Source organism: Littorina saxatilis, unplaced genomic scaffold, assembly GCF_037325665.1.
Source record: "Littorina saxatilis isolate snail1 unplaced genomic scaffold, US_GU_Lsax_2.0 scaffold_339, whole genome shotgun sequence".
NCBI classification, from domain to species: domain Eukaryota; kingdom Metazoa; phylum Mollusca; class Gastropoda; order Littorinimorpha; family Littorinidae; genus Littorina; species Littorina saxatilis.
This window is the reverse complement of record NW_027128496.1, coordinates 87,501-109,522: the sequence shown is the minus strand read 5'-3', so window position 1 is coordinate 109,522 and position 22,022 is coordinate 87,501. Positions and strand designations below refer to the sequence as shown.

The window sequence follows — 22,022 nt, the reverse complement described above, 5'->3', positions numbered from 1 at the left end:
CTCTGACTTGCTGTTTGAGTTCCTGCCCCCTTCCTTCAGAAAACACCTTCCTTTCATGTGTATTTCTTAAGGAACACAATGTGTACGAGATCTATCTATATATATAATTATGTCACACGCATTCCTTCTTTGCCACTACTAAAGCAAACGTGTGCAAGATTGTATGTTACACGCTTTGGAGCATGTGCAAGAACGGATTCAAACTCGAAATCGTCCCTCCAAAAACCCCAAAATGCACACACGACTTTTATTTCTCCTGCTGTTATCGTTTCTTCTCTTTACAAATTCTTCAACGCTGAGAATACTGAAAACGGCATCCCAGACGACAGTACTGTTTCCATACGCGAATTTAGCTGCCCTTGGAAAGTGGCTCGCTCAGGAGGCCTGTTAGTCTGAATCTAGAAGGACAGACCCAGTCAGCACACGATATCGGGTCGATATCGGTCCGATATCGGATTTGACCGGATATCTCGGACCAAGATATCCGATATCGGTCCGATATCGGTCCGATATTGGATTCCAAGTTTGCTCATCAGACTAACGTTAAATTAATGTTAACTTTTTACGTTAATTAAGTTAACATTAATTTAATGATAATCTGATGAGCAAACTTGGAATCCGATATCGGACCGATATCGGACCGATATCGGATATAACGTTAAATTAAAGTTAATTTTATGTTTACGGCTAATGTCAGTTTTACCAAATAAAAAGCATAATATAATGGTTAGATTCACATTATTTAAACATGTGTTTTTTTACGTTGAGTGTGAAAATGAAAAGAACCAAAATAAAACTATAATTAAACTTTTTATTGCGATTTTTTATTTTTTCCTCGGACCAAGATATTCTGATATTGGTCCGATATTGGATTCCAAGTTTTCACATCATCGCCAATACAATCCCATCCATCACACCAATATTGGCACGATATCAGACCAATATCGGATACGATATCGGGTCGATATCGGACCGATATTGGATTCCGACATTGGGCCAATAAAGTTGACGTTAATTTAACGTTAATCCGATGAGCAAACTTGGAATCCAATATCCGACCGATATCAGGCAGATATCGGATATCTTGGTCCGAGATATCCAGCCAGCACCCCGATATCGGACCGATATCGGACCGATATCGGGATACGATATCGGGTCGATATCGGATCCCAATATGGGACCGATATCGGATTTCAAATCGGGTCGATATAGGATTACGACATTGGGCCAATATTGGATATAGGTCCGATACAAAGAACCAAAATAAAACTATAATTAAACTTTTTATTCGAATTTTTTTTTCCCTCAGACCAAGATATCCCATATCTGCCCGATATCGGTCCGATATTGGATTCCAAGTTTGCTCATAAGATAAACGTTCACTTTTTACGTTAATTTAACGTTAAATTAACATTAAATTAACGTTCATTAAAACAAAACCATAATATAAAGTTAAATTAAAGTTAATTTTCGTTTACGGCTAATGTCAATTTTACCAAATAAAAAGCACAATACTGTATAATGGTTAGATTCAAGTTATTCAAACGTGTGTTTTTTATGTTGAGTGCAAACATAAAAAGAACCACACAAAAAATATAATTAGACATTTTATTAGTAATATTTTATTTTTATTTTGGGTTGGTTTTTTAATTTTATTCTTATTTGAAGATAATTTAGCTTAGTCGTTTGTGTCTGCTGATGTTGTAATGTATATATGTACTTAAATTCAAGAAGTCCTATATCATATTTGACCGGATATCTCGCAAGACCAAGTGCGCACGGAAAAGATCCTGTAATCCATGTCAGAGTTCGGTGGGTTATAGAAACACAAAAATACCCAGCATGCTTCCTCCGAAAGCGGCGTATGGCTGCCTTAATGGCGGGATAAAAACGGTCATACACGTAAAATTCCACTCGTGCAAAAACACGAGTGTACGTGGGAGTTTCATCCCACGAATCCAGAAGAAGAAGAAGAAGGAAGTGTGCATGCTAACATGAAACAAAACAAAAGACAAATAAATAAAACCATTAGAAATATGTTGTGAGAATATGTTCTAAACATTTATTCATCATTTCCATGACATATACTGTACATTTAAAAAAACACACACGATAAAACCATGATAAAAATGTCGGAAGTTGAATCAGTTCTAAAGTTTCTGGAAGTGAGTTTGGATACATGTATCCCACTTTTAGGTTCTGTACCTAGAAATTTACCAATTCTATTCCATCTTTTGGGTTTAAAAAAAATAGTCTTCGCACAGCTAGGTATCTTGTACATGTATCCGAATGATGCCAGAGACACAAGGAAAGATGAGGTTATTTGCAACACCACCAGCAGAGGAAGAAGTCATTCACTTTGCAGCAGCAGATAAAAAGAATTGTTGAATTTGAAGCAGGAGCAGACACAGAAGTTGTTGAATTTGTAGCGTCATCTGCAGACAAAGAAGTTGTTAAATTTGCAGCAGACGATATACTTGTTAAACCTGCAGCAGCAAACGAAGAAGTCATTCACTTTGCAGCAGCACCAGACAACAAGAATTGTTGAATTCGAAGCAGGAGCAGACAGAGAAGTTGTTAATGTTGAGTTTGCAGCAGACGATATATACTTTTTAAATCTGCAGCACCAGCCTTGGAAAAAGTTGTTGATACAACCAGTGCAGACGATGGCATGTCTGCAATAGGAGACTTTGAAGATCTGCTCCAAATGCTATGACACCTGCAAAGACAAAGAATGCAACAATCTTAAAACAATATAGAATTAAGTGTGATTTGAGAACTTCAGTGTTAACACTATCTTTGCTCAAAGTAGAAATTTAGGTAATATTATTTAAATATATTTGCATTATGCCAAAATTTGCTGAAATTACTTGTGTGTATTTGCTCATTTTGATTGCATCATTCTGTGCTTGAATGAAATGCTATTAGTCAATGCATCCTGGCATGGATAACAACCCCCCCCCCCTCCCCCCAACACACACAGAACACCTTCCCAAAGTTTTTTCCAAGACTAAGACTGAGTAAGAGTAAGGCAATAATATGTCAGTTGGACCTGGACTAAAAATATGTATAGGTCCAGATGTCCCGGCTACAACAAATTGTTCTGTCAGAAGACCTGTTATAGTTCTTTATGTCGAAATTGATGTGATGGTCGACCAGCCAAGATTTAGAACAATGCGTCATAAGCATGTATTAATGACCCCAGACCGAAGCCTGACAACAACACTGCCTTCTCTCATAAATGATTTTCAGTTATAAATATAATATGACTGCTGGAACATTCATCAAGCGTTAACGTGGATTTTACCTGCAAACACACACACACACACACACACACACACACACACACACACACACACACACACACACACACACACACACACACACACACACTTACTTGGCCTCAAAAGCCAGAATGTCACTTGTCAGGGTTGTAACTTGTAGTTTACATCCCTGTGAATGCTTTCTGGTATCCTCATGGTAATTCCTCCCACCCTGCAATGAAAGCATTGATGTGTGAGTTGCATTACAGTAGAGAACAGTGGTCAATCAAAACTTGTTTTAAGTGTCTTTGAAAAGACGATTTTCGAAAATAACTCTCTTGAGATCTCTTATAAATGCAGGGGTGGGCACCTGTCGCATTGTCGCATTTTTTTGCGACAAGGGAAGCCGATTTTGCGATAGGCGAAATTGCGACAAGTTGCGACAGAGTGCTCTTTTTAAATTTGCTATGTGTTTTTTTCCCCAGATCTATTTTAGCTGATTCCAAGGCTGATCAATCGGTGGTGTGTAGCCTGACCATATCGAGCACTCTTTGGCACTCTTCTGTTCTGAAGTCTGGAAAAGTCGTATCGCGTCTTTTTCAAAGATGGAAGCGAGGGAAAACGAAGAAAGCGCCCGAAGCGCAAGGAAAACGCTGGACATTCGTTCATTTTTCAAAAGGTACGGCTTTCATAATGTGTTGTTAGCCGTTGTACTTCAATCTGACATTGTAAAACTAAAAGATAAATGCCCATGGTCCTTAGAAAATATAGCCTTAATACATGGATCTTAAAATTAAGGTTATCCCAGATGAGATGTTTTTGCTGTTTTAGTGTTTTGGTTAGCGTTCAGGTGTTTGAACAGTAAATCGGCTGAGGCCTTTCGATCTACAACAGTGGGTACCAACAGGTGTATGCCCAAGTGTATTGACTGGTATGTTAAGTGTATGTTAAGGGGCAAACAGGCGATTTTCCACAAAAATCAGTGACAAAATCTGCTGCCAGAAACTGGCAATTATCACCCTCAGAATGCACCAGATTGTACCATTTGCTTCCTTTTTTTCAAAAATTTTCCGGGGGGGCATGCCCCCGGACCCCCCTAGCAAACTAGGCGCTTCGCGCCGTCGACTTGGCGCTTCGCGCCAAGTTCTGCTACAAACAATATTACTTTTGCTACAAGCAAAGATATTGTGCCCACCCCTGAAATGTTACTGTACAGTAATGGATTAGACCAGAAGCTGTGAGATTGAACAAATGTGTGAAAATGTGTGGCAATTATCAGATTGACGGAGAGAAATAAAATATCAGTGAGAGAGAGAGAGAGAGAGAGAGAGAGAGAGAGAGAGAGAGAGAGAGAGAGAGAGAGAGAGAGAGAGAGAGAGACAGACAGATAGACAGACAGGGAGAGAGAAACAGACAGAGAGACTGAAACTGAGAAAGACAGACAGAGCAAGAAACTAGAAAGACAGAAGGCAGGAAAGAGAGATAAATTCACCTTTCCAATCGTTATGCATGATATTGCTTTGATATTGGTGACTCTTATCAAAAATAAGTCAACAATCACAATGCCAACGGATTCTGAACTTATGTATGAATATGATTATGAATTTACAACACAAGTCACACAGTGAAGTAACATTACCTGAAAGTTCCATTTGCCATTCGCTCAGCGTCATAAGATCTGTATTGTGTAGTCCTGATATATGCTGAAGTGCAGCATGTTATCTTATATCAGCAGACACACTGGCTTTGAAGTTGCAGGAGTGAACGGTAAAAATACAGTAGAAACTTTCTTGAGTTCGATTCGACAGAGAAAAGTCCGAGAGTACTGTCCCTTGGCGGCCCGACGGGAGGTCACTCAGAATTACTTGTCCGGCAGTTACTGAGTAAACAAATGGCGAAATGCGTTGGGAAGATTGAAAACTGGCAGTTGCTAGAGCACTATGTTATACAACATCAGAAACGATCCTGACCGGACAGTCCAATACTAAGACAGAAGGAGGAAGACAGAACTGGACTGGTTTCAAGAGTGTTCCAAACAGTCGATCATCATGCATCACGTAAAACGTTGAGTGAGTATCGCCTATGCCTATGGAACTTGGATTCGTTGGAAGATAGTTTTGCTAATTATTGAGACTTGATGTATTTTTTTCTCTTGGAATATATGAGACTAAAAAGTGTGTTTGTTTCTTAGGTGTGTGTGTGTGTCACTGTGTGTGTTTGTGTCACTGTGTGTGTTTAGGTGGTTGCTGATTTTCTTTATTGTTGTTGTAAAAATAAAATGGTGATTTTAACTAAGAATCCTTTTATGGTTCTGTTGTGCATAATAAACAGTTTTTATTCTTTCAGATTTATAAAAAATACCTGTCTACACACACACACACACACACACACACACACACACACACACACACACACACACACACATTGAATGTAGACAAATAAATCTGCCAGTGATGGAAGAAATGGTGAAGAACAAATGAAACGTGAGGGAGGTTTTGCTGACAGCATGTCTCCTTATGAAAGCACAAACATGTTCATACAATGTCAACATTTTATATGATCATCATCTTGTTGCGTCATACTCATAACGGTTAATCTTTTTACTGCAGCTGGCCGTGAGGAAGCGCCATATTCAAACCGACAACAAGCAATTCGAACAGGTGCTTGCGAAGTGGTTGACAGGATTGTCGGATCGTCTACATGGTGGGAGGATGTCGAAGATCAACACAGAAAACGAGGACGAGGACTAAGATGAAGATGGTAAATAAAATTAGTGCTAACGTGCTGACAGCCAGCAAGGAACACGCCTCTCGGATTCACTCTCTCTTCATTTTGTGTTATTTTGCCTCTACATATGATATAATGCCTCTACATATATATGATATAATGCCTCTGCAAGGATTCCCTAGGCCTACTGTTTTGGAACAAATGCTATGTGCAATTATGTCGGAGAATGGGCTGACATCGTTCAATACCGACTGTTGTGGCGACTGAACAATGGCGATACTGCGTTTTTGATGTTCGACAAAGGCGGCCATGAAAAAGTGCGTCGGTGGTGCTACGTTGTGTGTCTCCAACTTTCAATCGCAGCTGACAGTGTCAGATTCAGGCTGTATGGTGCGGAGTGATGTTGTTGCGAGTGACGCTGATAGGCGGAAGGTGACAGACGATGCCAGATATGACGGAGACAAAGAACATCAATGGTCTAACCTAGCTGATATGTTACAGAGGATGAGCGAGGAAAGCACCGTGAGGATAAAAGAGATGGTCTGAACATTTCCCGTTCCCCACCCTTGTGAAGAATTGGAGCGTAACAATCATTTGTTTTGATTATCATGACTGGACAGAACCGTTGCGTGACCAGTCCGTTGTTTGTTGCAAATCGAAAGACTTATTTAGTTATAATTGATTTCATAACTGGTTATCCGTTTGCGACGATTTTCCCGTCTCCTTTGTGTTAATTTGATTCATGCGTTTTGTGAAGTTATTGTTATTTCCTTATTCCTTATTCCTTATGGAATTAAATACTTTGACTTTGATGGGTCACATGAATCGTGACACTCCATAATTATTCGGTGGGGACCCATTGGTTAGTGGTCTGCTCTGCAGTGCTGTGAGTCATGGGTTCAAGCCCGTCCTTTGGCAGCAGAGTGGATGACATTTCAGTGGATGAGTTATCTTATCACAAGGTCAGTTATTAATTGTATTAACTGTTGAATTTTAATTGATAGTTGTAATTTGTTTATGTTGCATTGGTAACTTATGTGTTTTCAATGATACAGTTGGTTATTAAATTATTCTCATTCTGCCTTTGACTCACTTTCATTTGTACTTGTGTGACAATGTTTATCAACTACTTCATCTTATCATTTCTGTCTCCTTTTAAATTTTCTTCTGTTCTTGGGCCAGAAATCTAATATTTACGGATTACAGCAAGTTTTAGTGCAGGTCAAAGACGAACAAGTGCGAAAGCAATTGCCAAGCATGAAGCATGTTTTCATTAGTCAAGAAGTAAAGTCAGAGGTTCAAAGATGATCAGATAATTAATGCCAACTATTCGCTGGTTTTGCTAATCATCGACTCTGCGGGCAGCTTCCAGGAAACCAAAGTTTTCAGGTTCCGGGGGAAGTATGGTTGCAAAGCTGAAACTTAAAGGAATTGACGGAAGGGCACCACCAGGGCACCATAGAAGGGCACCACCCTTATCGGTTCCCGATATCGGTCCATTATTGGTTCCCGATGTTAGGCCGATATCAATTCTCTATATCGTACCGATATCGGACCAATATTAGTCCAATGTCGGAATCCGATATCGACCCGATATCGTCCCGATTTGCAATCCGATATCGGTCCGATATCGGGATCCGATATCGGTCCGATATCGGGATCCGATATCAAAATGATATCGACCCGATTTGCAATCTGATATCGGGATCTGATATCGTCAAGTCAAGTCAAGTCAAGTCAAGTATTTTATTGTTTTGGGCCCAGAGGGCTTTGAAACAAAGATATAACTTTAACAAACAAAAAAAAAGGTAACAAATCAGACAGTTAATATATGTATATAAATTGAGCGGACAAATACAACAATACTATACGACCAAATTAAATTGGCAATATACGCTTCCATACATGCAAACAAAAAGAAAAATAGGTATAACAAAATCAGGTAAGAAATCAGGCAGATAATATGTATACATTAAGCGGACAACGATAATATACAGCTGAAGTAAATTGGCAATACCATTATGCCATGCATCTTTTGTAAAAACACAAAACAAAAGCATATTAAGCCGATATCGATTCTCTATATCGTACCGATATTGGACCAATATCGGACCGATATCGGACCAATGTCGTAATCCGATATCGACCCGGTATAAACCCAATTTGCAATCTGACATCGGGATTTGATATCGCGCCGATATCGGGATCTGATATGAGGCCGATACCGATTCTCTATATCGGGTCGATATCGGACCGATATCGGACCGATATTGGTCCGATGTCGTAATCCAATATCGGTCCGATATCGACCCGATTTGCAATCTGATATTGGGATCTGATATCGGGATCCGATATTAAGCCGATATCGATTCTCTATATCGGACCGATATCGGACCGATATCGGACCAATGTCGTAATCCGATATCGACCCGGTATCAACCCAATTTGCAATCTGACATTGGGATTTGATATCGCGCCGATATCGGGATCTGATATGAGGCCGATACCGATTCTCTATATCGGGTCGATATCGGGTCAATATCGGACCGATATCGGTCCGATGTCGTAATCCGATATCGGTCCGATATCGACCCGATTTGCAATCCGATATCGGTCCGATATCGGAATCCGATATCGACCCGATATCGTATCCGATATCGGTCCGATATCGGACCGATATCGGGGTGCTGGCTGGGGAGTAATGAACATAGATGACAAAGATCCCGGAAAGAACAAACATTTCGCGGATGCAGACACAGAAAGACGTCATGAAGATTGCAATGCTTCAAAAGATACGGACTGTGACGATGACTGTGACGTCATTCACATATACCGAGACGTCATTTATAGTTGTTCGGTCACTTTCGTCAAAAAGTAGATCTCTCCACAATGGCTGCTCCTGTGTTTAGGTTTATCAAGCGTGAGTACGCAACATGTGTTTGTTCTCTCCTCTGTTGAAGCTGTGAGACATAATCGCCATTACGAGCTAGTCGTGTGACAGAGAGTTTTCTTGCACACTCAACTGCTCTGTTTCACTCCGGCTGAAGCCGTCGTGAAACATCTACAGTCTCGTGTGCAAGAAAACTCTCTGTCACACGACTAGCTCGTAATAGCGGGTAATATACAACCCAGCATGGGAAACTGGGTGCATACGTTAACTGCAGATCTTTCAGATGCGCGTGTAATATTAAAGCCGAATGCAGGAGTAGACGTGCCATTTAGTCCACAACCGTGACCATTTTCAGCAAACAGATTGGCACAGTAATCTTCTCTGAGTCGCCGCTCTACACGCACACACACAGACACACATACACCACGACCCTCATCTCGATTTGCCAATCTACGTTAAAACATTTAGTCACAACTTGACTAAATGTAAAAAAGGAGAATAAGAAAGAAATGGGAAAAGAGAAAGTTAGTAGCTGCACGCCCTCGGTCCGTTTACATCAGACAACATGAAACGGAGCAAACCTCGTGTGCCTGTATAGTTAGTTGTGAATTAAGCTTGATTTATTTCCGGTTAATTTGAAATGCTGTGTCTCATTATTACATATCTTTTGTGTCGTGTTTATTGCAATTTTTTCCTTAGAATTCATGTAACCCTAGGTTTAAAAAATAATAAATATTGACTTGACTTGTACAAGAACGACACTCACCTTTCAGTAGCACAGCTGTGTTACCCCATGATGTCGGGCTACTCTCTGCTGTGTGACATTCCCACGTTTCGTCAAGTCTTGCTACACTGTCCTCGTGACCTCAGGGTAGATTTATTGTTGAAGTCCATTCCCAGATTGCCGTTTTGTTACTTCTATTTTCTTCTCCATTATGTGCGTTGTCTGTGTTGACACCACACCTGAAGCAGGGTGTACGGCCAATACGCGATTACGTCATCTGCAATAGTCGGGTCAATCACACTGTCATACATGACATTTATGGGTTTTATGTATGAACATGTATGTAATATGAGTACTTAATTAATGATGAAAGGATGCTGTTATTAGTATGCATTAATTGACAGAAGAAGACTCGTATCGTGAAAAAAACATTATTATTGATTCACATGCCTGTTGGACCATGATTATGGGGCCTGTACCGTTACCTGTAGAGCTGAGTCTCCACGCACTCACGTGCAACAGGTGGAAAACCTGAATGTTCAAATGTATAGGGTGAGCTGCGACTGTGTCGCCAGTTAAACAAGTTGTTACAGCACTTGCCAAACGAACATCTCGGTAGGCTCTGTCGCTCCAATGCGCAGGTAAACTATTTTTCAAGACTGGTTTAGCATAGCAGTATTTCTTTTATTATGATGGTGAATATAAGCACTGTAATAGTGTTCATTTATGTAATATGTATTCATTGTATTGGTTGTTATTATGGATACTTTAAAGGGTTGTATAACTTGTAGATAATTAGTTCGGACGAGTGTGTGCGGTTGAATGTGAAGTATAATTACGACCCAGGGTAAATGATGAGTGAATTACTACGTGTACCACATAAATATTTAGAATATTAATTGACTCCCTTATTCCTTAAAGGAGCCTGTCTATCCGGAGCGGATGCTGGCGGAAGACGAGAAATATCTTCGCGAGAGCTTCGTTCAGGAAGCAGACCCAGGACCCGAAACAGAAGGAGCGGAGGATTCCTGACAATCTTTGATGCGACGCCATTTTCGCGACAGCTCAGGGAAGCAGACGCAAGGAAACGGAAAAGACTATGAACGGAGGATATCTTCGAGTCTACACGTATGAGCAACTCAACAGACGTCTACGGCTATGGTGGTAATTTTACTCATCTAGTGCCCTGGGTCGTTATGTTGAAGGATGAGTGAAGAATTGCTGTGAGTGTATGTGTATTTGTATGTTATGTTCTGTGAATCATATAAAGTTCGTGTCAATTTGTAGAACACTGTCATTAATTTTCTTGGGCGTTTATGAAGCTAAAGGAGCAGATAACTGGTTTCTGGTTCATAGTACCAGCATCTTTTTTAACTTGACAAATTGAAACCTGTCATCGAATGTCTCCAGTTATATCTGATTGCAAACACACACAGACAATCACCAAATAAAGTAAACTAAACTAAACTAGACCCGTCAGGGTGAACTGAAGTACACCGTCTCACCTTGAGTAGTGTAAACACGGTCTCTGTCCGTCCTCTTCCTCTCAGGCGCCATGTTTGTTGCAGACGTGTCTGCAGTCGCCATGTTTGTTGTTTCTATAATGTCAGTACTTTCTACGGTGGACGATCAGCAAAACGCGCTAATGGCATAGTGTCAACGGCAAAGTATACACACCAAACCCGATGGGAAAGAAATAAGGAAATGTCACTCATATGACAGCTCCACTACGCGGAACAATAAGGCCCCCCCCAAAAAAATAGGTCTGTTTACGGTAACCCGACCGACCCTATTTTTTTCGCGCGACCCTAGACTTTTTTTTGGCATTTGGGGGAGAAAAAAAAAAATCTTTTGGTTTTTTTTTGCAAAATAACGTAAAAATATGGTTTTGGGGGGAAAAAAAATAAAAAAATCCCGACCTACCGACCCTATTTTTTTGGCCTATGTTACCGTAAACAGACCTTTTTTTGTGTGGCCTAATCAGTCCTCACCAGTTTAGTTGTGACAAGTTATAAATAGAAACACGCGACCAGCCAGGGCTCAGCTACAGGAGCTTGGGTCTATACGGCTTGTGATCAGTGAACATGGGAGTTTCGTAGTTACCAGCTATATTTACTGACTGTAACTAAAGGTTGCTTCATTGAGTCCATGTTTTCCCCTGTTAGTATTAAGAAAATTATATATATTGACTGTTATTAAACGTTGCTTCATATAGGTCCATGTTTTGCCCTATTAGTATTAAAAAACTATAGTTACTGACTGCAATTAAAGGTTGCTTCGTTAAAGTCCATGTTTTACCCTAATACTATTAAGAAACTATGGTTACTGACTGTAATTAAACGTTGCTTCATGTAGGTCCATGTTTTCCCTGTTAGTATTAATAAGAAACTATAGTTACTGACTGCAATTAAAGGTTGCTTCGTTAAAGTCCATGTTTTACCCTGTTAGTATTACGAAACTATAGTTACTGACTGCAATTAAAGGTTGATTCATTGAGTCCATGTTTTACCCTGTTAGTATTACGAAACTATAGTTACTGACTGCAATTAAAGGTTGCTTCATTGAGTCCATGTTTTACCTTGTTAGTATTAAGAAACTATAGTTACTGACTGCAATTAAAGGTTGCTTCATTGAGTCCATGTTTTACCTTGTTAGTATTAAGAAACTATAGTTACTGACTGCAATTAAAGGTTGCTTCATTAAAGTCCATGTTTTACCCTAATACTATTAAGAAACTATGTTTACTGACTGAAATTACAGGTGTATGTTTTCCCCTGTTAGTATTTAGACACAATATTTACAGACTGTAAATAATATTTCCCCAAGTCAGTAGCCTACGTGACGGTGCGTTACGGCAGCTGTATTGTGTGTCGGCTGATCGATCTGTGTGTTTAGGCTAACATTGTGTGTGGGTGGGTGAGTGTGTTGGTTGATTAATTGAGTGTTAGTAATTTGGTAAACCAGGCTAGTTTTGAATACCTTTTCCTGTTTACCTTAGAAAATAGATTTAAAACAATGTCTATGCTAATTATTTTATGTGTGTGTGTTTTTTTCAAAATGGATGTAGCTATTTGCCAAGCGTACTTGTTGAGTGAATGTCAATGAAACTCAAGGCCGCGAAAGGTGAATGCTCGCCTAACAGGCTTGAGGTTTGCTGGTCGATGTGAATGCGTTATATATTGTGTGTAAAAAAGGTCTGTTTGTCTGTCTGTCTGTAAAAAAATTCCATTTCACACGGCAGAAATTAATATGTAAAGCGCGGAGAGCACAGTTAATTGTGGTTCGCGCTATATAAGCTCACCATAATAATAATAATAATAATAATAATAATAATAATAATAATAATAATAATGTTTAATCTTCTTGGTTGCTAGGTGTTTGCTTCGTTTCTACCGCCTCACATTCTTCAGAGTTCTGTTCAAAATTGGCAGAATGTACCTCGAAATTTAACACTCTCATCAATGTACGCTTAAAAAGAAGGAAGGTTTATAATTCAATATCCTGTTGTAGATTTCAATTCTTCAGGGATTTTGCTCCCTATGGGTTGATGTTGTGTCGTATCGCCAATTATGTTCCTGGTCCGAAGTCCGTGTAACTTAAGAGCCATTGTTCTAAACATCGCCGATCACAGCCTACAGAGAGTTTTAAAGCGTCTGAAGCAAAATCAGGACACACTGTGGGGAACACAGTATCTTTACGTCAGTCACAAATAACACGCTCTTTGTTTTTTGTTTTGCTTTAAGATATATGACATACTTAAGCGTATATGTATAATTGTGCGTGCACAGCGATTCCCAAAATACTACTCAAACAGATGTTTAGGAATTCAGGAAGACAGGGCCAACATTGATCGCATGTAACAAAGACAGTCCTAGTTGCCTCATTATAGTAATACTAACATTAGACTGTACCTTTTAACAACGGGGATAGAAAACGATTCAGAACTGCAGGTTGAAGGCTGCTTGCTTTGAGAACATGGTCTTGAAACCTTGGAATGTGGGGCGTTAGTGTGTGTGTGTAAGTGCGGATATATGTGTGTGTGTGTGTGTTTGTGGATATATATATGTGTGTATGTTTGGGTGTGTGTGTGTGCGTGTGTGTGTGTGTGTGTGTGTGTGTGTGTGTGTGTGTGTGTGTGTGTGTGTGTGTGTGTGTGTGTGTTACAACAATCCATCATACATGCATCGACGGACAACAACAATAAACAGCTACAAGAGCAGCAACAAGAACAAGAACAAGATCAGCAAGAAGAACAACAACTACAAAAACAACAACTACTCCTGCTACTGCAACAACAACAGCAACAGCAACAGCTACATTAAGATCGACAACAACAACAACAACAATAACAATAACAACAAACGTTCACACATAATCCAAAATAGTAATGGAGAGACACCCACACAGACAGACAGAAAGATAAACAGACAGACACACACAGACGGACAGACAGAACCAGACATTTACAGACAGACAGCCATATAGACAGACATACAGACAGACAAACAGACAGACAGACAGACAGCCAGACATAAATCTTGCTTGTGTATGTGTTTGTTTGACAAACCCCCACAATAAATGTATCCACGGACGTAACAACAACAACAATAACAACTACAACAACGACAACAACAACAAACTTGAAATCATAATCAGAAATAGTGATGAGCAGAAACACAGACAGACAGACAGACAGACAGACAGACAGACAGACAGACAGACAGACAGATAAAACAACACCAACAACAACAACATCAATTACAAGAATAACACAAGTCGCGTGAAGCGCTATAAAAACATTTAGTCAATCGTTGTCAAACTATACAAATTAATAACCCCTAAAACAGTCATCGCCGAGACTACCTTCAGATAGTCTTGGCTAACCTGAAGACCGAGGCGGGTCAACCTCGCCTCCGTGAAGCTTGCGACCAAAGTACTTACTGTACCTATTGTTTTGTATCCTGAGCACACTTTTAGAGTAAACATGACATGCTTATAATTATATTCAGGAAAAGATCAGAAATACAATGCGATCGTATTTTAATCGGTAACTGAAAATTCGATGTTAATGACAGCTTTAATGAGTAAACTAATTAGCTAATTTTTAAGCTTTCAAGATGAAATGCAATCCGATAGTCCGGACTTTGTCGAAGATTGCTTGACCAAAATATCAATCAATTTGGTTGAAAAATTAGGGTGTGACAGTGCGTCCTCAACTTGTTATGTTGTCCTAAGATTGTCTTTTGTAATACATACCACTCTATGTTATCTGAATGAAATCATGTTTAATTGAACGCGCGTGTCTAATCCAAGCAGGTTCGCCATCAAGTCAAACGAATTAAAGAAAGCACGAATTAATCCATGAAGTGAAATTACTGATCTCAATGCTAAACCGAACTCAGGTGGTGGAGGGCATACACTTTTTAATGAGAGTGCGTTAATCCCTTTAATAATTTTATATACGACGGTGCAGTAATCCCTTCAATAAACGTATATATGACAATGCGTTATTACTTTCCATAAGCGTATGGATGACGGTGCGTTAATCCCCTTGGTAAAATTGTCGTTAAATCTGATCTCCTCCCTGTTGGAAGCATGTTAACAACCACACACGCACCAGTCATCAGGATTAAAACAAAATCCTCTCACTTGGATAACGGCAGAAGTTAACATTTCTCAGAAGGAGAAATGCTGTTATGTTCGTTACTTCACATAGTGCTCGTTCAGAAATTTTTTGTTTAGATAGTTAGGTACTTAGTTAGTTAGATTGTTAGTTAGTTAGTTATTTCGTAAGTAGTTAGTGAAATAGCTAGCAATGTAGCTGGTTAGTTGGTATGTTATAGTTAGCTAGTAAATGGGTTCGCCATAATTATTGCAAGTTATATAGCTAATTAGATAGCTTGTTAGATAGCTAGTTAGATAGTTAGTAAGCTACTTTGTTCGTTTGCTAGTTAATTAGTTAGTTAGTTTAGATAGTTAGTTGACAAAGTACATCTGCTCTGGGTTCTTTTTTTTTTACCTATCTCACGTGTGTTTACATTTAGTCAAGTTTTGACAAAATGTTTTAACATTGACGGGGAATCGTAACGAAGGTCGTGGTCTATGTGCGTGCGTATGTGTGTATATGTGTGTGTGTGTGTGTGTGATTGTGTGTGTGTGTGTGTGTGTGTGTGTATGGATGTGTGTGTATGCGAGTCTGTATGCGTGAGTGTGTGTGTGTGTGTGTGTGTGTGTGTGTGTGTGTGTGTGCGTGTGTGTGTGTGTGTGCGTGTGTGTGTGTGTGTTTGTACGTTACTTGACATGGGGTTCGTTCAAAAATGTGTTTGCTTAGATAGGTAGTTAGTTAGATTGTTAGTTAGTTATTTGATTAGTTAGTTAGTTACTTAGTTAGTTACTTAGTTAGTTACTTAGTTAGTTAGTTAGTTAGTTAGTTAGTTAGTGTGTTAGTGTGTTAGTGTGTTAGTGTGTTAGTGAATTCTGCACGATCTTTCGCAGTCGTCAGAGTTTTACAGTCTTTAACAATGGAATGATATCATCTTCAAATGGTATTCGTCACACGCTCACAGTCTTTAACTATGGAAGGATATCACCTTTAAATGGTAGTCATCCTCTTTCACAGTCTTTAACGATATAATGATATTACCTTTTAATGTTAGTCGTCGGACTTTTACAGTCTTTAACGATGGAAGAATATCACATTGTAATGGTATTCGTCAGACTTTCACAGCCTTTAAAAGTCAAAGTATATCCCCTTGAAAGGGTTGTCATGAGCCTTTGTGGCAGATATATAAGAGAGCGCTCCCCCAGTCACGTCTTCAGAAAAGAAGGCAACCGCTAGACCCAACAAGAAGGCAACCGCTACAGCCAACGAGAAGGCAACCGCTACAGCCAACGAGAAGTCAACCCCTTCAGCCCACGAAAGAAGGTTTCCATACTGTTTGGTAGGTATTACAAGTGTAAGACTAGTCTTTTTATATTTAGTCAAGTTTTGACTAAATATTTTAACATCGAGGGGGAATCGAAACGAGGGTCGTGGTGTATGTGCGTCTGTCTGTCTGTCTGTGTGTGTGTGTGTGTGTAGAGCGATTCAGACTAAACTACTGGACCGATCTTTATGAAATTTGACATGAGAGTTCCTGGGTATGAAATCCCGGAACGTTTTTTTCATTTTTTTGATAAATGTCTTAGATGACGTCATATCCGGCTTTTCGTGAAAGTTGAGGCGGCACTGTCACGCCCTCATTTTTCAACCAAATTGGTTGAAATTTTGGTCAAGTAATCTTCGACGAAGCCCGGGGTTCGGTATTGCATTTCAGCTTGGTGGCTTAAAAATTAATTAATGACTTTGGTCATTAAAAATCGGAAAATTGTAAAAAAAAATAAAAATTTATAAAACGATCCAAATTTACGTTTATCTTATTCTCCATCATTAGCTGATTCCAAAAACATATAAATATGTTATATTCGGATTAAAAACAAGCTCTGAAAATTAAATATATAAAAATTATTATCAAAATTTTTTTTTCGAAATCAATTCAAAAACACTTTCATCTTATTCCTTGTCGGTTCCTGATTCCAAAAATATATAGATATGATATGTTTGGATTAAAAACACGCTCAGAAAGTTAAAACGAAGAGAGGTACAGAAAAGCGTGCTATCCTTCTTAGCGCAACGAATACCCCGCTCTTCTTGTCAATTCCACGTGCACTGCCTTTGCCACGGGCGGTGGAGTGACGATGCTACGAGTATACGGTCTTGCTGCGTTGCGTTGCGTTCAGTTTCAGTTCTGTGAGTTCGACAGCTACTTGACTAAATATTGTATTTTCGCCTTACGCGACTTGTTTCTTGTGATATAAATCACATGAATTAAATGTGTCGATTTACGTGAGTTCCTTTTTCTATTGGTTTTTATATTTAGTCAAGTTTTGACTAAATATTTTAACATCGAGGGGGAATCGAAACGAGGGTCGTGGTGTATGTGCGTATGTGTGTGCGTGCGTGTGTGTGTGTGTGTGTGTAGAGCGATTCAGACTAAACTACTGGACCGATCTTTATGAAATTTGACATGAGAGTTCCTGGGTATGAAATCCCCGAACGTTTTTTTCATTTTTTTGATAAATGTCTTTGATGACGTCATATCCGGCTTTTCGTGAAAGTTGAGGCGGCACTGTCACGCCCTCATTTTTCAACCAAATTGGTTGAAATTTTGGTCAAGTACTCTTCAACAAAGCCCGGGGTTCGGTATTGCATTTCAGCTTGGTGGCTTAAAAATTAATTAATGACTTTGGTCATTAAAAATCGGAAAATTGTAAAAAAAATTAAAAATTTATAAAACGATCCAAATTTACGTTTATCTTATTCTCCATCATTTGCTGATTCCAAAAACATATAAATATGTTATATTCGGATTAAAAACAAGCTCTGAAAATTAAATATATAAAAATTATTATCAAATTTTTTTTTTCGAAATCAATTTAAAAACACTTTCATCTTATTTCTTGTCGGTTCCTGATTCCAAAAATATATAGATATGATATGTTTGGATTAAAAACACGCTCAGAAAGTTAAAACAAAGAGAGGTACAGAAAAGCGTGCTATCCTTCTCAGCGCAACGAATACCCCGCTCTTCTTGTCAATTCCACGTGTTCTGTGAGTTCGACAGCTACTTGACTAAATATTGTATTTTCGCCTTACGCGACTTGTCAGTTTTTAACTTGAGACAAAAAAGTTGAAGTGGGATGATGTATGCATTGAAACAAAATACAATTTCCATAGATTTACTGTCACACATGTTATTACATAGATTTACTGTCACACATGTTATTACATAGATTTACTGTCACACATGTTATTACATAGATTTACTGTCACACATGTTATTACATAGATTTACTGTCACACATGTTATTACATAGATTTACTGTCACACATGTTATTACATAGATTTACTGTCACACATGTTATTACATAGATTTACTGTCACACATGTTATTACATAGATTTACTGTCACACATGTTATTACATAGATTTACTGTCACACATGTTATTACATAGATTTACGAGCGTTCTTTGTTCTATTTGTTGGATACAACTGACCACCTAACTACCATTGAGCGAGAAGTTTTTATGTTGGAATTACAACCCTATGATGCAGAGTTGATGTTTAAAATGTCTGTTTTGTTATATGCAGATGATACGAGTTTAGCTGAATCCTCAAAAGCACTAACACACTCGCATAATGTGTTGTCCGAATATTGTGATCAGTGTAAACACCAAAAAAAACGAACTAGTTGTTCTTTCAATAGGTAAAATACAACAATTGTCGTTATTTAAATGCAAAGATTACACAATTGGGGTCGTGTTTGGTTTTCAATACTGAGATTTATTGCTTAATTATAATGATAAGTATAATAAAGCACATAAGTTGTTATATGATAAGACCTCTCGCGCAATGTTTTGTCTGTTTTAAGATCTGTAGAGAATTGTCAATTTTATTGTATGGTTGAGAAGTATTAAGCCCAAATTTGGTTTATTTAGCAACAAAATTGCAGCTTCGTTTTATAAGATTATTTTGAAATTCAGAAAATCGATCCCAACGTGTATGGGTTTGGGCCGGTACATTTAGGCAAATTTCTATTAAATATTCAAGTTAAAGATAGAATATTCCGTTTTTTGTTTAAGTTGGTTGATTGTTATAATAATAATACGTTTGCAAATGTATTGTACCGTTTTTTGCATCGCCTTTATGTAAGTAACATTAACTTCGCCAAAAATGTATTGCAACAAATTTCGCACCCAAATAAATGCTTTAATTCTCGTGCCGTTTTATTCAAACTGTATATGCCAGTTAAGGCCAATTACTTAACTATCTGGATCACTATTCAGATTAAAAATGTATTTTACATGGATCACGTGACCGCCGCTTGAATAAGGGTACTCTCAAAATCGCCTTGACAAAAGCGGAAGGGGCCAATTAAAAATCGGAAACAAATCACAACGGGCAAAACTGTGCAACTTGTACATGCACGAAGAGAGCCAAATCAATTATCTACCCCGAACATGTTGTTTTGTTTGGCTAGCTTGCGTATGTAATGTACTATGCTATTCCTACTAATGCAGGTCTCGATCGCATGAGCGGTCTAAAACGTGACTTTTTTGTCACTTTGTAGGGATATCATGACCAAAAGCGCTGTATTTCAGCAGTGGCATGGTAGATTACTTTGAACATTGCAGAATATTAATTAATTTGGTTTTCTTCTCGCATGTAAAAGTTGCACAGTTTTGTGTATTGTGAGTTTTTACGATTCTTATTTGGCCGGGCCCTTCCGTTTTTATCCAGTCGATTTTGAGGGTACCCTTATTGGAACGGCAGTCACGTGATCACTGTAAATGAAATCTTTAATCCGAAAGATGATCCAGATAGACGAGTGAACGGACTTAAGTGGCATATAAATTCAAATGAAATGACAGGAGAATTAATGCTTTTATTTGGGTGCTAAATTTGTTGCAATCATTTTTAGGGAAGTTTATATAAAGTATCGTCTTTAAAACATGTTAATAACTTGAATGCCCTTAGTCTTAGCTGTTTTTGGCATAAACAGTTTAATTTACGAAAAATTGATAAATTGATAATATATATTGTCGTAGTTATTGGAATAAAGCAAACCTTTTGTAAAAAGAAACCGTTTGAATTATATAGATTGTTTAAAGATACATTTATGTTTGAACATTATTTGATTTTTTCTCCCCCATAACCTTGCACTTTCTTTTTTACGCTTGAGAACATTGTATTTGCCAATTTGCCAATTCAGAAAGGCAGAATATTAAATATACCCGACAACCAACTAATATGTGTTAAATGCCACTCTGGAGAACTTGCAGATGTATTTCATTACATATTTCAGTGTAATATTTTTGAATATTTGAGGGTATTGTATTAGTAATAGTATGAAATAAATATGATTATTTGTTGAGGTATTTTTATTAAAAAAAATATTAAAAAATACACGTCATATTTGTGATTATGATGAATCTGTTATTAATCCGGTTTGACATAATTTTATTTCTGGTTATTATTTACGAAGGGGCCCGGTAGCTCAGTTGGTAGAGCACTGGACTTGTGATCGGAAGGTCGTAGGATCGAATTCGGGCCGGGACGGACACGGGTCAACTTTATGTGCAGACCCAGAGACGGAAGCCATGTCCCACCCCCGTGTCATCACAATGGCACGTAAAAGACCTTGGTCATTCTGCCGTAAGTGCAGGTGGCTGAATACACCTAAACACGCAGACACCTGGGTAGCGCGACTCCGTTGCTGCTAGCTTTCCACTGGGAGGAAGCGACCCGAATTTCCCAGCGATGGGACAATAAAGTAATGAAAATGAAAATGAAAATGGAAAGTGTTGTGTCCCATTATTACATTTCTATTTTGTTGTTTTTATTGGCTCACGTAAGTGTAGCCTATGCGATCGTAACTTTGTCTGTCTGTGCGTGCGTGCGTGCGTGCGTGCGTGCGTGCGTGCGTCTGTGCGTGTGTATGTCTGTGGTAGAAACTCTAACATTTGAAGACGTCACATTACATTGACGTCACATTATGACGTGAGAGGGTTAGACGTCACGCGAAGGAAGTACTGACAGTCTCGGTCATTATTATTTTGAGCGCGCCGAGACTAGTTGGCAGTCGTGTCCTTGTAAGTAGGCTACATGCAGACAGACAGATCTAGATCTAGTGTCTCGCTTTCTTGCACAGTTTCACCTATGCTCTTTCTGTGTGTGTGTGTGTGTGTGTGTGTGAGTGTATGTGCGTGTGTGTGCGTGTGTGTGTGTGCGTGTGTGTGTGTGACGGAGTGATTGAGTTTGTGTTACTGTTTGTCGATTTCTTACGTGAGCCTTGATGGCTTCGCCCCTTGTTTTACCTTTTTGATATCAAATTCATGCAACCCTATTCGCGGGTGTATAGATGCACCACATTTTTTAGAGCACTGACCGTTGACAAGAAAAGATGCCTTATTGTTTTCTAGTTTTTAAGTTGAAGTGGAATAAGCCTATTGTATGCATTTAAACAACATACAATGTCAATATATTTACTGTCACATGAACTAAATGTTTTGATATGGATTTACGTGAGCTCATTTTTCTGTTGTTTTCCAGCTTTTAACCTGAGACAAAAAGTTGAAGTGGGATGATGTATGCACGCTGCCTATTTCTATTTCTTCTGCTGATTTCGATCGCAGGTAAGGAACATTTGCTAGACTTGCTTCGCTCTGTTTTTCTGTCTCTCTGTTTCCATAGCAACAGGGAAATGTGTAATTGTACAATTATACGTGTCATTGTTGTCTTTGTGTTAAGAAAAGTGCGATGTGGTGTCAAAAGACACATTTCAATATTTATGTACAATGTAAATGGACATTAGAAT

General features: G+C 38.7%; 2 long non-coding RNA genes across 2 annotated transcripts in view; one reads left to right on the top strand and one right to left on the bottom strand.

Moving 5' to 3' along the window:
* Positions 1-1,573: 1,573 nt before the first annotated feature.
* Positions 1,574-5,083, bottom strand: LOC138956854 (uncharacterized). The gene is made up of 3 exons (XR_011452842.1): positions 4,903-5,083; positions 3,398-3,495; positions 1,574-2,719 (listed from the first exon to the last, which is right to left on the bottom strand). It is a non-coding gene; the product is annotated as an uncharacterized lncRNA (long non-coding RNA).
* Positions 5,084-16,378: 11,295 nt separating this feature from the next.
* LOC138956855 (uncharacterized) overlaps positions 16,379-22,022 on the top strand; it is an 18,452-nt gene continuing 12,808 nt past the window's right edge. The window contains exons 1-2 of the long non-coding RNA XR_011452843.1: positions 16,379-16,545; positions 21,758-21,840. This is a non-coding gene — a long non-coding RNA (uncharacterized lncRNA). The remainder of the gene's footprint in view (positions 16,546-21,757; positions 21,841-22,022) is intronic.